This window comes from Lynx canadensis, chromosome X (genome assembly GCF_007474595.2).
Source record: "Lynx canadensis isolate LIC74 chromosome X, mLynCan4.pri.v2, whole genome shotgun sequence".
Classification (NCBI taxonomy): Eukaryota; Metazoa; Chordata; class Mammalia; order Carnivora; family Felidae; genus Lynx; species Lynx canadensis.
Window position 1 is genome coordinate 39,312,249 of NC_044321.2, and position 13,304 is coordinate 39,325,552.

The window sequence follows — 13,304 nt, forward strand, 5'->3', positions numbered from 1 at the left end:
TACAGGCAAGGGTCCTTGTGGTACAAGGTTCTGGTTGCCCCTCCTTTCCCTTCCCCCTCGTTCCTTCCCAGATCCCACCCTTATGGGCTGGACAACTCTAGCTGCTGCGTTGTCCATTCCTGATTGGCTCGTTTCCATTGTACGGGGGGAGGGGGGCGGGGGGGGGGTTGGTCTACGGCCATACCGTTCCTTGTGGGTCATAAGGTTTTCTGGTCCACTTATTTTCAGTCAGGTCTTTTGTCAGATTCCTGAGGGTGTCTGTGACATTCTTTTTTTTTTTTTTTTTTCAACGTTTATTTTTATTTGTGGGACAGAGAGAGACAGAGCATGAACGGGGGAAGGGCAGAGAGAGAGGGAGACACAGAATCGGAAACAGGCTCCAGGCTCTGAGCCATCAGCCCAGAGCCCGACGCGGGGCTCGAACTCACGGACCGCGAGATAGTGACCTGGCTGAAGTCGGACGCTTAACCGACTGCGCCACCCAGGCGCCCCATCTGTGACATTCTTAAGAAGAGCCTTACACCCAAGGGGGTTTGCTGTGGTCAGATACTCCCAGCATTGTTCCAAAATACGTCTTTCCCCACCCAGGGACCTCGGGTCCTAATCCTTTCCCTGTCTGCCTATTTTATTCTATCTTTTTCCTATCATACTATTAGGGTAGACACCTTCTAGTCTCGAGGGAGACTTTTTTCTCACCTAAATCCAGATCGAGGCACTAACCTTTGCAAGGGTTTATATCCTGTCTATACCTCCGAATAGAGTACACAGTTTTGACAGCCTGTGTTTTTATTCAGGGATCTTAATTCCATCTATTTGCCTCACAAGGGCCTTGGTGCCTCTCCAAGTGGTTAAAATATGCAAGTCTTTTATCTACTGATGTAGGTAATGCTCTTAGGGTAGCCAAAGCACGAGTGCCTATGTATTTAGTAAGTTTCCTTTTAAGTTTTGACTCTTGGGGATTCCTTCCTTCCTAAACTTTTTATTTTGCTGTAATTTCTAACTTAAAGAAAAATTGTAAAGATGAAATCCCAGCCCAGTTCCACCGAGGCTATCCCTGAGTCCACAGAAAGCTAAACTAATGGTCATGACCTTGGCTTACTGGGACATCCATAGACTGGCTCATACTATCCACCTGCTTCTGGAATACCCAGATGCAAACTGTGAGGAAACGAAGTATGTGATGAGGGCTGCTCCAACTATGACAGAAGCCAGCGGCTGCATGAGACATTCAACTTGAGCCTGGGCTCTTTCAGCCTGCCCTGTTTGATTGATAAAGCTCGCAAGATCATCCACAGCAATGCTATCCTTCCCCGCACTGCTCACAAGCACAACCTATGAGAGGAAGCGGAAGAGAAGATTCGTGCGGACATTTTGAAGAACTACGTTACAGACACCTCCAACCAGCTGGCCAGTGTTTGCTACAGCCGTGACTTTGAGACCCTGAAGCAGGAGGACTCGGAGGGGCTCCCCGAAAAGAGGAGGCTCTTCTCACAGTTTCTGGGCAAGAGGCCACAATTCGCAGGGGACACGATCACCTTGCTTCTGGCATCCTTGGCCTGCACCGTATATTTGAACCCGAGTGCCTGGATGTGTCAGACACGAAAGACTTCATCACCCTCTGGCCCGAAGGAGATCTCCGCTTACGCGAAGCCCACCTGCCTCCTCCCAGGCCCTATGCACGGAATGACTGCCATGTAGGGCAACAAGTCGGGCCCTGTTGAGGCCAGGAGATAGGAGCCAGGAGCTCGTACTGCCCCGCTGGGGACCTGGGGAAAAGCTGGACTTCCTTGCACTCCAGAATCACGCTTCTTGTTCCTTTCTACTTCTTTTCTTTCCTTCTTTTCATGGTTGTCTCTGCTTTGAGGTGCCCAACTGGACCCCTCACCTGTAAGGCTCAGCCCTGAGCTCCCCGACATTGCCCTGAAGACCAGTATTGGCCTGGTATGCAGGCCCTGCTCCCCCCAGCACGGTCCTCGCCCCAGTCCTGCCTGGTCCCCAGTAAAGCCTTAATCATACGTGCGCACACACGATTTATGAAGGAGAATCTAAGGGAAGAAAATCCTAGACCTATCTCATGAAGCACACGTTATCATATCCAATTCAACAGTACCAAAAACAAAACAAAAGAAAAAATGAAAGCATCTCAACTGTATCAGTTGTATTTTACAACCATCTGTATTTTCTACGTTTTGACATCTTGGAGCCTTGCTAATCTGGAGAGACTTCCCCTCCCAGGGCGAGCTAATTTCTAGAAATTGTAAACAACTTGCCCGCCGGCGTGCCTTTCACATGCAAACCAACTAATCCATATCCCCAACCGCTTCCTTCAGTCTCTCACGCATGAAGCCAATATTCCCCCTGCCCTAAATCACCCCAAGGTCAGGTACAGGACGACTGGGGACCACCTCTACAGCCTGGAGCCTGCTAAAAGTATTCAAACTCACCAATCCGAAAAGGCTGACCTTGCCTTGCCCATTCCTTGCCATCAAAGCCACAATCAAGGCTGGCAGCCATATTGCCCCTTCACTCCTTCTGCCCCCTGACTGACACCGGTACTTCCCTCTGTGGCCCCCTATGGCGTGACATGCTCTTTCCTCTTGGGAACTATGAGTAATAAACTCTCATTTGAAAAGCAGTCTTCTCATGTCTGTCGCCTTACCGTGCCTGATTAAAACAAATCTCAGGAACATTTCAAGACATCAGTCAAGTAGAATTTATCCCCAAAATGAAATGATAGTTCATGATCCGAAAACCTACTACCGGGCTATAGCATACTAATAAAGAATATAGTCATATATGATCAAGTCCCTGGAGCAGAGAAAGTATTTGATAAAATTCAGTCAAATATATCCTTCCATAGCCTGAAGCAAGCCTATATTTAATTGTGACACTTTTGACACAACCCCATAAAGTCAGAGTCTCAATAAGCATTAGTAAGTGCTTCTGTCCAACCTTATGCTGGAAGTGAAGAAAAACAAAGTGTATCTACATCGGATTAGGAAGAGACAAACTGTCTCCATTTGAAGATTGTGTGACAGTCTCCATAGAAAATTCAAGAGACGCTACAGATAAAATTATTAAAACAAATGAGGATTCATCAAGTTTGCTGGGTAAAGGATCAACCTAGAAACCCAACTGAAGTCTTCAAGTTGTGTCTTATACTACATAATACTGAGTGACAAAAGCAAAGTTCACACAGATTCATGTGGTTTGGTCCCATTTATACGAAGCTCAAAACTTGAAAAATAATACTTGGTATGGGCTGGGGATGTGTACAAATGTAATAAGTAAATTAAAGTTTGTGCGCTAATGATAAATTCTAAATTCATGATGCTGATTACCTCTGGGGAGAGAGGGAAGGAAATGAGCTGGGGGTGAGAACACATGAGGCCTACATCTATCATTTTCCTTTACTTAATTTTTTTGTTCTTTCTTTATTTTTGAGAAACAGGCAGAGAGACAGAGTGCGAGTGGGGAGGAATAAAGACAGAGGGTTGATGGGGGGGGGGGTTGGGTAATGGGCACTGAGGAGGGCACCTGTTGGGATGAGCACTGGGGGTTGTATGAAAACCAATTTGACAATAAATTTCATATTAAAAAAATGAATAAATGTTTAAAAAAATAAAAAAAAGAGTTAGTGAGATAATATACTAAAGACCTTAGCGTATTGCCTGGGGACCGTAAGAGTTCAATAAATGGTCACTATGATTACAAACATATAAGTTCTCTTTACTTAAAAGCTTACATGGTAACAAAGAAAGTCCTGTTCTGTAACAAAAGCATGATTACTATGTTTTTAGTGCTTACGTGCCAGCATTTCAGCCTCCATTTTCACAGTATTTGTTAAATGAGTGCATATTTACTGACCTCGCACTAAGTTCTAACGTTTTACAATTATTATTGACCCTCTAACATCTGACAAGTGCAAAAGCAGCGATAAAGCCAAAGTGATAGTAAAGAGACTTGCGAGATTTCCAGGAGTGCAAAACTAGAGATTATAGAGAGAGAAGGAAAATGAGACCTCTGGTCTGGGCAAGAAGGTGTCGACTTACATCTCTTTGCCCCTTTCTGCTGGACGCGGCCATGAACCCTGAAAATAACTCATGAGATTACCAAAGAAAAACTCTGCAACGTGGAAGTTGGACCACAGGACTAGAGGAACCCCCACCCAACAGAAGAAGGACACCCAGACCTGGTGTTTTCCAAACCCACAACCTACTAAGAAAAAGGGCACCCCTGATAGGCTCACTCCTCCCCCAAATGCAGTTGGAGTCCCGCCAACAATATTCTATGTGCCTGTCAGAATCAGCAATGGTGAACCAATTGGAAGCCCAACGGACGGGAAATGATCAGCGTGAATACTCTCTATCCTTACCCCGTTTGAGACTTACCTCCCCCACCTGGAGATACCGCACAGCTAAGAAGTATTGGCAAAAGGGATCCCAATGCAAGGGCCAGCTGGAAAAGCATCCTGTTCCCTATTGAGCCTGAGGCTCTCCTTCCCCACTCAGAGACACCACGTACGCAGCGGGAGGGCAGGGGATTGGCAAGTAGGATCACGCCACAATAAGTGTGTAGCCAGGAATGTACTCTCCATCCCCCACGAGCAGCAGGGAGGCTTCCAGGAAGGTTATTTGCCCCTCCAGGCCTAAGACTCTCCCTACCCCCCATTCAACGGAACCTTGACAAGCATTCAGCTACGGTGGCACTCTCCATCCCCTACAGACAGGAGAAACTTGCTACAATGCGGGTCAGGAAACACCATCCATCCCTGAAGCAGGAGCACTCCCTTCCCCCACCTCCAGGTTCTAGGAAGCTCCACCTGAGCAAGCTTCTTCAGCTCCCTCCAACAGCATCAACAAGAATCAGTAGACGCTCCAGTGGCATGAGATAAGTCAGGTAGAGAAAAAGAGTATCGCAAAGGCTCCGAAAATGATATTGGAGCCACAGTCCAAAAATGAGGCCAGGGCCTGCACGATAAAGCTAAACAAAGTGATTCCCCTCTTAAAATGGAAGAGTTACTCGGACCTACGGTCTCCAAGATGACCGGGATAGGACACAACTGACAAATCACCCTACGTCAGAAACCAGGAAAATCACAACTGGAAGGAGAAATGAGACTTAACTTCTGTCACCCCAGAGATGAATCAGGTGCTGGAATTCGCTGATAAAGGTTTTAAAGCAAACACCCTACAAACAATTCAGTAAGCAATTCCAAATTACATTGAGACACTCGAGAGATAATTTAAGATCTTGGTAAAGAAACAGAAGTTATGAAGAAGACTAACTGAAAATTAAAAATGGAAAATTATAGTAAGAGAATAAAAACTCCCCGTGTGCAGGTTCAATAGTCGAGTGGAGTTGACAGAGGGTACATTCAGTGAACTCAGGGACAGATCAGTAGAAGTCACTCAAATGTTTTCGAGCCACATATCTGACAAAGGTCTTGTATCTCAAATAAAGGAGGAACTCTCCAAATTCAACAGTAAAGAAACAATAAATGCCATTAGAAAATGGCCAATATCATTAGCCATCGGAGAAATGGAAATTAAGACCATGAGGAGATATCCCTACACACCTCTCAGAAGAGCTAACATAAAAACAAAACAAAAAAAAAACTGTGATAATCCCAAATGCTGACAAGGTTGGAGAGGAACTGAATCACTCAGACCTGGCTAGTAGGAATGCAAAATGGTAGAGTCATTCTGGAAAACAGTTTGGCAGCCTCTTAAATAAACACAAAGTTACATTATGACCCAGCAATGGCACACATAATGTGAAAGCCTAATGCATCTAAAAACCTGAGCATAAAGGTATTAGTCCCAAACTGGAAAATAACCCAATGTCCTCCAACGGTTGAATGATTAAACAAATGGTGGTACATTCATATCTGCTCGGCAATAACAAGGAGTGGACTATTGATACACGTCACCATATGGATGACGCTCTAGGGAGTTATACTAACTTAAAAAATAAGCCAATTCCAGGAGTGCCTGGGTGGCTCAGTCGGTTAAGCGTCCGACTTCTGCTCAGGTCATGATCTCGTGGCTTGAGAGTTCGAGCCCCGTGTCAGGCTCTGTGCTGATGGCTCGGAGCCTGGAGCCTCTTCAGATTCTGTGTCTTTCTCTCTCTCTCTGCCCCTCCCCTGCTCACACTCTGTCTCTGTCTCTCAAAAATAAATAAACATTAAAAAAATTTTTTTTTTTAAATAAGCCAATTCCAAATGGTTATGTACTATATGATTCCAGGTATGTAGTTTGAGAAGGTAAATTTTTAGAAATGGAGAACAAATTATCGGTTTCTAGGGGTCAGGTGATGGGAGACAGGGTGGTGGCTGCAGTCATAAAAGGGCAACGGGAAGGATCCCTATGGTGATGGAACATTTTTTTTCTGGTTTGTCAATATCAATGTCAATATCCTGGTTGTGAAGGATGCTTCTCCAGCTGGCACTCGCATTGGGATCCCTTTTGCCAATACTCCTTAGCGGTGGTATCTCTAGGCGGGGGAGGCGAGCCTCAAACAGGGTAAGGATAGACAGTATTCACCCTGATCATCGTCAATGTCAATATCCTGGTTGTGATACTGTATTATATTTTGCAAGATGCTACTTTTGGGGGAAACTGGGTAAATGGTACGTAGGATCTGTCTCTACTATTTCCTACAATTGCAAGTTAAATTCACAAGCACTTCAAAATAAAAAGTTTAAATAGGGCCCTTGGGTGGCTCAGTTGGTTACGCATATGACTTCAGCTCAGATCATGATCTCATGGTGTTGGTTTGAGCCCAGCATCAGGCTCTGTGCTATCAGCGGAGCGGAGCCTGCTTCAGATCCTCTCTCTGCCACTCTCCCACACGCACACCCATGTGTTCTTTCTCTCTCTCTCTCTCCCCCTATCTCTCAAAACTAAATAAACATTGAAAAGTAAAGTTTAAATTAAAAAAAAGGTGCAAGATGGTGGCCATTGCACACGCAAATGGAATGGATTATAGGAACATGTCTGCAAGGCAAAGAGGAAATCCCGTGACATAGTATTGCTTATGTAGTTGACAGTAAACGACAACACAGGAGGAAACCAAGTTGGCCAAATATAGGAAGGTTTGCTCACAGAGGGCGTTGATTGTAGTTAGGGAGAAAGCCGGCGTTCAGCTTTGGAACTTAACAGACTCTCCTGAAGGAGGCCTCCGGCCTCAGGTTGTTGCATAGCGTCAGGACTCTGTTCCAGTCTGCACAATACCAAAGGGACTGGTGCGGACACATCGACGCTAAGAATCTCCATACATCCCGAATCTTGGCCCCCCGAGAATGAGGTAGCTGACTCCAGTAAGTGCCCCGTATCGATGGATCACGGGAAATGGCTGCCTAAGAGAGAACGTTCCAGTAGGTAGAAAAAGCGTGACTGAATTTATAGATTGGAAGAACTACCCCACAATCCCACCGGCGGAAACACTTCCAGGAACTTCAGATATAAACCCACGTGGCTAACTCACTTTGGACTAGCGCACAATGGGCCATTGGAGCAGCCTTCCAGGTCCTTGCTCACCCGTAAGGAAAGCAGTTGCTCTACCTCATAGATGGAGGGACATGATTCCCTACAAGGTTTGTCTGTAAATTGAAGGGAACCACAAACGGTCACCCTTTACAATCCTCAAATTCTCCAACTTTAGTTTGGTACTCAAGGGAGTCAGCTGGCTGTGGAGAGAGAAAGTGAGCGCCTTTCTAGGGGGGCCCAAAGGCCCCAAATGACAACAGAGCCTTCCAGAATGAGAAACCGTCGTTGGAACGTGGGTTTGGGCTCGATCCAGGCCTCTGCTGATGTGGGGCTGCAGAAACAGAACCAAGAATTCATGACATGGCAAGTACTTTTGCCCCTAAACCACGAGAAATCTACAAACATTTTGCTGGGCCGAGAAGAAAGATCTTTGGTGCTGAGAGACTTGGCTCCTGCACGAAAAACTGCATTAGACATTTCTCTGTCCTTTCCCGGGAACTCTCAGGGGAATTTGGAGTCCTGCTTGGTGTTAGGAGATAAAAAGGGGACAAACTTTCCACCACCCTGAATCTGGTGATGGAGGCCTCCTCGACGCCAACTGGCACAAAACTCTCTTCCTTGTCTTCAAAAATAAGCTGCTCTCCCTGAGACGGGATTCAAGAAGTGCAGTTAGGTAACTTACAGTTCTTTGAGAGATTGTGGTAATGGCTGTGATGTCACTGATAATAACCACGGAGGGTGGTATTTTCTAAAGACGCTTTGAGTAAAAAAAGCGTCTGGTGTCGAGTAAGTTGGTAAAACGCTGCATCATCTACTTTTTAAATAGCAAATTAAAGGCTGGGAGAGGTGCATCGTTAAGAATCCTGCGCAAATTTCTTTAACTTGACTTGCCAAAACTTATTTGATCGCACAGCCCTGTCAGGGTATAATTTTCAAAGAACTTAAAAAATCAGGACTATCACGCGAACATAGTGAGCATATGTCAGAAGTGTCTTTAACACGAAGATTTATTTAACTTGTTAATGAGAGTATGTATCACTGGGGTGGTAAAACCAGTCCCAAGGAGGATCTGAGGAACGAGTATATACAGCCAACTGGGGAAAGAATATAAAACAGGTCAAAGTCTTACAGGGCAATAAAACTAACTATCGGGGTTATCTTTTCCATGGGACAGAGATCATTTGCATTTCTACTGGACAAAAATCCTTGGCAACTTCTACATACTCACCTGCAACTTTCCAGAATCTTTGCCTTAATCGACAGTAGTAGACAGGTAAGTCAAACAAGGGGTGTTCTCAACGTGTGCTCCCTCGACCAGCACCCCCTGGAATCTTGTTAGAAATGCAATTTCTTGAGCCCCACCCCAGACCTCCTGAATCAGAAACTCTAGGAGGGGACACAGCGCGCTGGGTGTTTTAACCAGCCCTCCAGGGGATTCTGATGCATATGCAAGTTGGAGACCCACTGATCTAGAGAATTCATCCTCAGGCAAAGTGAATATGCTGCCAGCGCTCTGGTATGACTTTGCAAAGATTCGCAATCTTCCTTTTGCCTATTTCTAAGCTTTAAATAAATTTTCTTAGCTTATTTTTCAGCATCACACTTTAGAAATGTCAATGCACAGTGAACAAAAACCACTCAGGGTTGTAAAAAAAGGAAAGACTTTATTTCTATTGCACCCTCCTTCAAGCAACAGTTCAAGTCACTTTCTCCAAGGACATATTCTAACCCTTTTAGTCCTCTGCAATCTCTTTCCTCCTTGGTCCTTCTATAGACTCTTACATTACAGTTGAACCGTTAATTTCACACAGTGCTAGTAGTTTTGCGTGTTAACCACATGGAAAACTGCATGGAGGCAGCAACTGTGACCTAAGCCCCTCTTCTCAGTGTGAACGTCGGTGTAGTTACAGAATCATAGATTCTCAAGATTAGAAGGTATTTTGAACACCAATTTGTTCGGCTGAGTATGCTATGAGAAATCTCTTATCGATGGTAGGCGGAATTCTAACCTCAAGATACCGCCCCCCGCCCCCCACCACATATGCACCTTGCATAATGCCTAGAGAGTCAATGTGATGGCTTTTACTCCCATGATTTGGTCATGTTATATGGCACCATGGACCTGAAGACAGAGAGATCATCCCGACGGCCCGACCTAAACGCATGAGCCTTGGAAAAGCAGTTTCCTCCAACTAGTCACGGAGGGGAAGTCAGACACTCAAAACACAAGGATTCAGCAAACCATTGCTGACTTGGAAATGGAAGGAGACCCATGAGAAGGAAGGTGAGCGCACAGCCAACAAGGAAATGGGGACCTCGGTCTGGTAAAGAACAAAATTCCACTGCGTACATTTGAAGATCTAATTGGCTTTATTAAGTGATTCATGACTTGGGCAGCGACCCATTTGGCAAGTCAGGAGATGCCCTAAGGAGTTGTACACACTGGAGGGTTTTTATAGGCAGGAGGGTGGGGCAAGGAAGTTATTAGTAAAAGAAAAGATTATTTCAGGCCAGGACAGATTCTTCTGGGCGGGGCGGGGGGGGGGGGTAAGAATCTGTCCTGTTTGTCATGCGTTACCTCCCCGCTGCTGATCAAGCCATTTCAGATTGACTCTTGAGAGGCCACATTCCAGGCAGAGGCCGAAATAGTAATCAAGTCTGGGTTTACTGCCACGGGGAGCAAATGGCTCCATTCGGGGCTTCTTTTTCACAAATCCTACAACTATAAAGAACTGATTTCTGACAACTGGAGCGAGCTCTGAAGGAGGCTCTTCCCTAGAATCTCCCGATGAGAATTTGGCCCCACTGACACCTTGATTTCAGCCTTGTGACACGCTGAGCAGAGCACCAGCCATGTTGTGCTGGACTTCTGACCTGTAACTGTAAGCAAATAAATGCGTGTGGTTTTCAGTCTCTATATTTGTAGTAATTTGTTATACGGCCACAAAAAAACCTAATGTATTATTTTCCCAAGAGGGAAGTTAGCTTCTTGAGTACTTGGGGCAAGACAGCTCACTCCTCCTTTGGACGCCTCTGGCTTTTAGAGATTGCTTTACTGTATTGAACATCCATCAATACTCCCTTTTCTCCTGTCTTTTTTTTTTTTTAATTTGTGTTTCTTTCTTCCCTTTTTTATGTTTACTTATTTTTGAGAGGGAGAGAGAAGGGGGGGAGGGGCAGAGAGAGAGAGGGAGACCCAGAATCTGAAGCGGGCTCCAGGCTCTGAGCCATCAGCACAGAGCCTGACGTGGGGCTCGAACCCACGAACCGTGAGATCATGACCTGAGCCGAAGTCAGACGCTTAACTGACTGAGCCACCCAGGGGGCCCCACCTTTGTTCCCGTCTTAATACGTTCATTCTATAACAGAACACCATGAACTGGGTGTGGGGGGGGGTGTATAAATAACACACATTTATTCCTCATAGTTCTGGAGGCTGAGAGCTCCAAGATCAAATTGCTGGCAGATTTCATGTCTGGCGAGAGCTCACTTCCTGGTTCACAGTTGGCACCTTCTCACTGTGTTCTCACACGACGACGACGACGGAAGGCCCCATCTCCTAATACCATCGCATTGGGGGTTAGGATTTCTACATAAGAATTGGGGGGCGGGGTGCAGAGCACAAACATTCAGTCTGTAGAAATCCCTACAGCCAGGCAATGCAAAGCTGAGCTTGCTTCCATTTGCTTCTATCCTCAGGATAACCTACGTTGTATTAGAGAAGGTGTCAGCAAATGTGTTCTGTACAGTCAGTGATTCAGGTTTTGAGAGCCCTACGGTCTTTGTCACATCTACTCTGCCATTAGAGCACAAAAGCAACCAGGGACAATACGTAAAGAAATGGGTACATTTGTGTTCCAATAAAACTTTATTTATAAAATAGGCTATGGGGCACCTGGGTGGCTCAGTCTGTTGAGCGTCAGAGTTGCTTGATTTCGGTTCAGGTCACGATCTCACGGTTTGTGAGTTTGAGCCCCGCATCGGGCTCTATGCTGACAGCTCAGAGCCTGGAGCCTACTTTGGATCTTATTCTCAGTTTTTAAGAGCCTCTTATGGTTTGGCTCCCTCCCTCTCTAACTTTTTTTGTTTTCCTTCCCCCCCCCCCCCCCCGCCCATGGTCTTCTGTTAAGTCTCTCAGGATCTGCGTGGCTGGAACTGGAGTGTGTTATGCTAAGTGAAATAAGTCATATACAGAGAAAGACAGATGCATTTATTCATTTTTGAGAGACAGAGACAGAGTGCGAGCGGGGAAAAGGCAGAGAGAGAGGGAGACACATCTGAAGCAGGCTCCAGGCTCCACACTGTCACCACAGAGCCCTATGTGAGGCTCGAACCCACGAACCGTGAGATCATGACCTGAGGCTGAAGTCGGACATTTAACCAACTGAGCCACCCAGGCACCCCTATCTCACTAACTCTTGACAACTACCATATATGATAATGTGGTGGGTTGTCTTCCAAATCACAGTTCAAGTCCTAGCCCCCAGTGCTGCTGCATATGACCTTACTGGGAAAAGATACGTAATTTGCTGATATAATGAAGTGGAGGGATTCAAGATGCGATCACCCTGGATTGTGGTGGGCCCTAAATCCAATGACTGGTATCCTTTTAAGGGGGAAGGAAGGGGAAGATTTGAGACGCAGAGAAGGAGGCCACGTGAAGGCGGAGGCAGAGGTTGGAGTAATTCGGCCACAAGCCAAGGAATGTCAAGGACTGTTAGCAGTCACCGGGAGCTGGGAGACAGCCACGGAATGGATTCTCCCTTAGAGCCCCCAGAAGGAACCAACCCCGCCAACACCTTGCTTCCGGGCTCCTGGCCTCCGGAACGATGAGCGAATACAATTCTGTTGCTGTGAGTTGCCACATTTGTGGTCATTAGCTCTAGCAGGTGACATGATTGTATGCCACCATTTTATAGATGAGGAAACGGGGTTGGAAATGCTAAGTGACTTGCATATGTTCACACAGCTTGTAAGTAGAGGAGTTGGGAAGTAAGCCCAAGACTGTCTCCTGGGAAGCTGATATTTCTCAACCTTAACCTTCTAAAATGTCACCGATTACAAGTTAAAAACAGCACCACAGCCTTCCCACTTCCCACTTGGCCTACTCTTTTTTTGGGGGTTCTCTCCTTACGCCAAGACTTCCCTTGCTCTTAAGCTGTTCCTGCTCCGTGTGGCTACTAGCGATTATGAATTAGAGGTGGCACCTCGTGGCTGGGTATTCTTGACCCTGGAAAAGGCTCAACGAGTTCTAGGGGAGAGGGCACTGCTTAACATGATGGGAAAGCTCCTGATAGGGGGTCTCCAGGCCATGGGCCACCCAATCAGAGAAAGAGACGGTTTTGGGCCACACAAGGAGCATCAGTTCATGTCATCCACACTGATGCCTTGTTTCCACCCCAGTTAAAGCCAGCCCCACTATTGTCTTGAGGGTCAGGCCACAGCAAAAGACATTTGCCTCCTGAAACTCAGTCTTCGGGCGCTGGGAGTGAGCGAGAGTTGTCATCCGCTTCGGCCCCTGCCGAGAAACCTTGCGTCAGGTGCTGGGGAGAAAAGCAGCAGTTGTTACTTCCCCGTGGTTCTTCTAAAAGTGTTTCTTTGTTAATGAGATGTCATTAAACATTAGGCACAGTTGGCCGGATATTAAAATTATAGATGAAAACATTTTTTTTTCCAAAAAATGTGTTCATGTAAAAATAAATCGATGTGTGAGAACAGAGTGCCTGAGCAGCAGACGGCATACTCTGGGGCTGGGTGTCCTGATGCCATGTCTGCCACCAAATTCGGCGTCATTGGGTAAGTTGTTTCAATATC

The 13,304-nt window shown here is 46.1% G+C and overlaps 1 pseudogene; it reads left to right on the top strand.

Moving 5' to 3' along the window:
• Positions 1-1,078: 1,078 nt before the first annotated feature.
• LOC115506758 lies at positions 1,079-1,698 on the top strand (annotated as a pseudogene).
• The last annotated feature ends 11,606 nt before the right edge of the window (positions 1,699-13,304 follow it).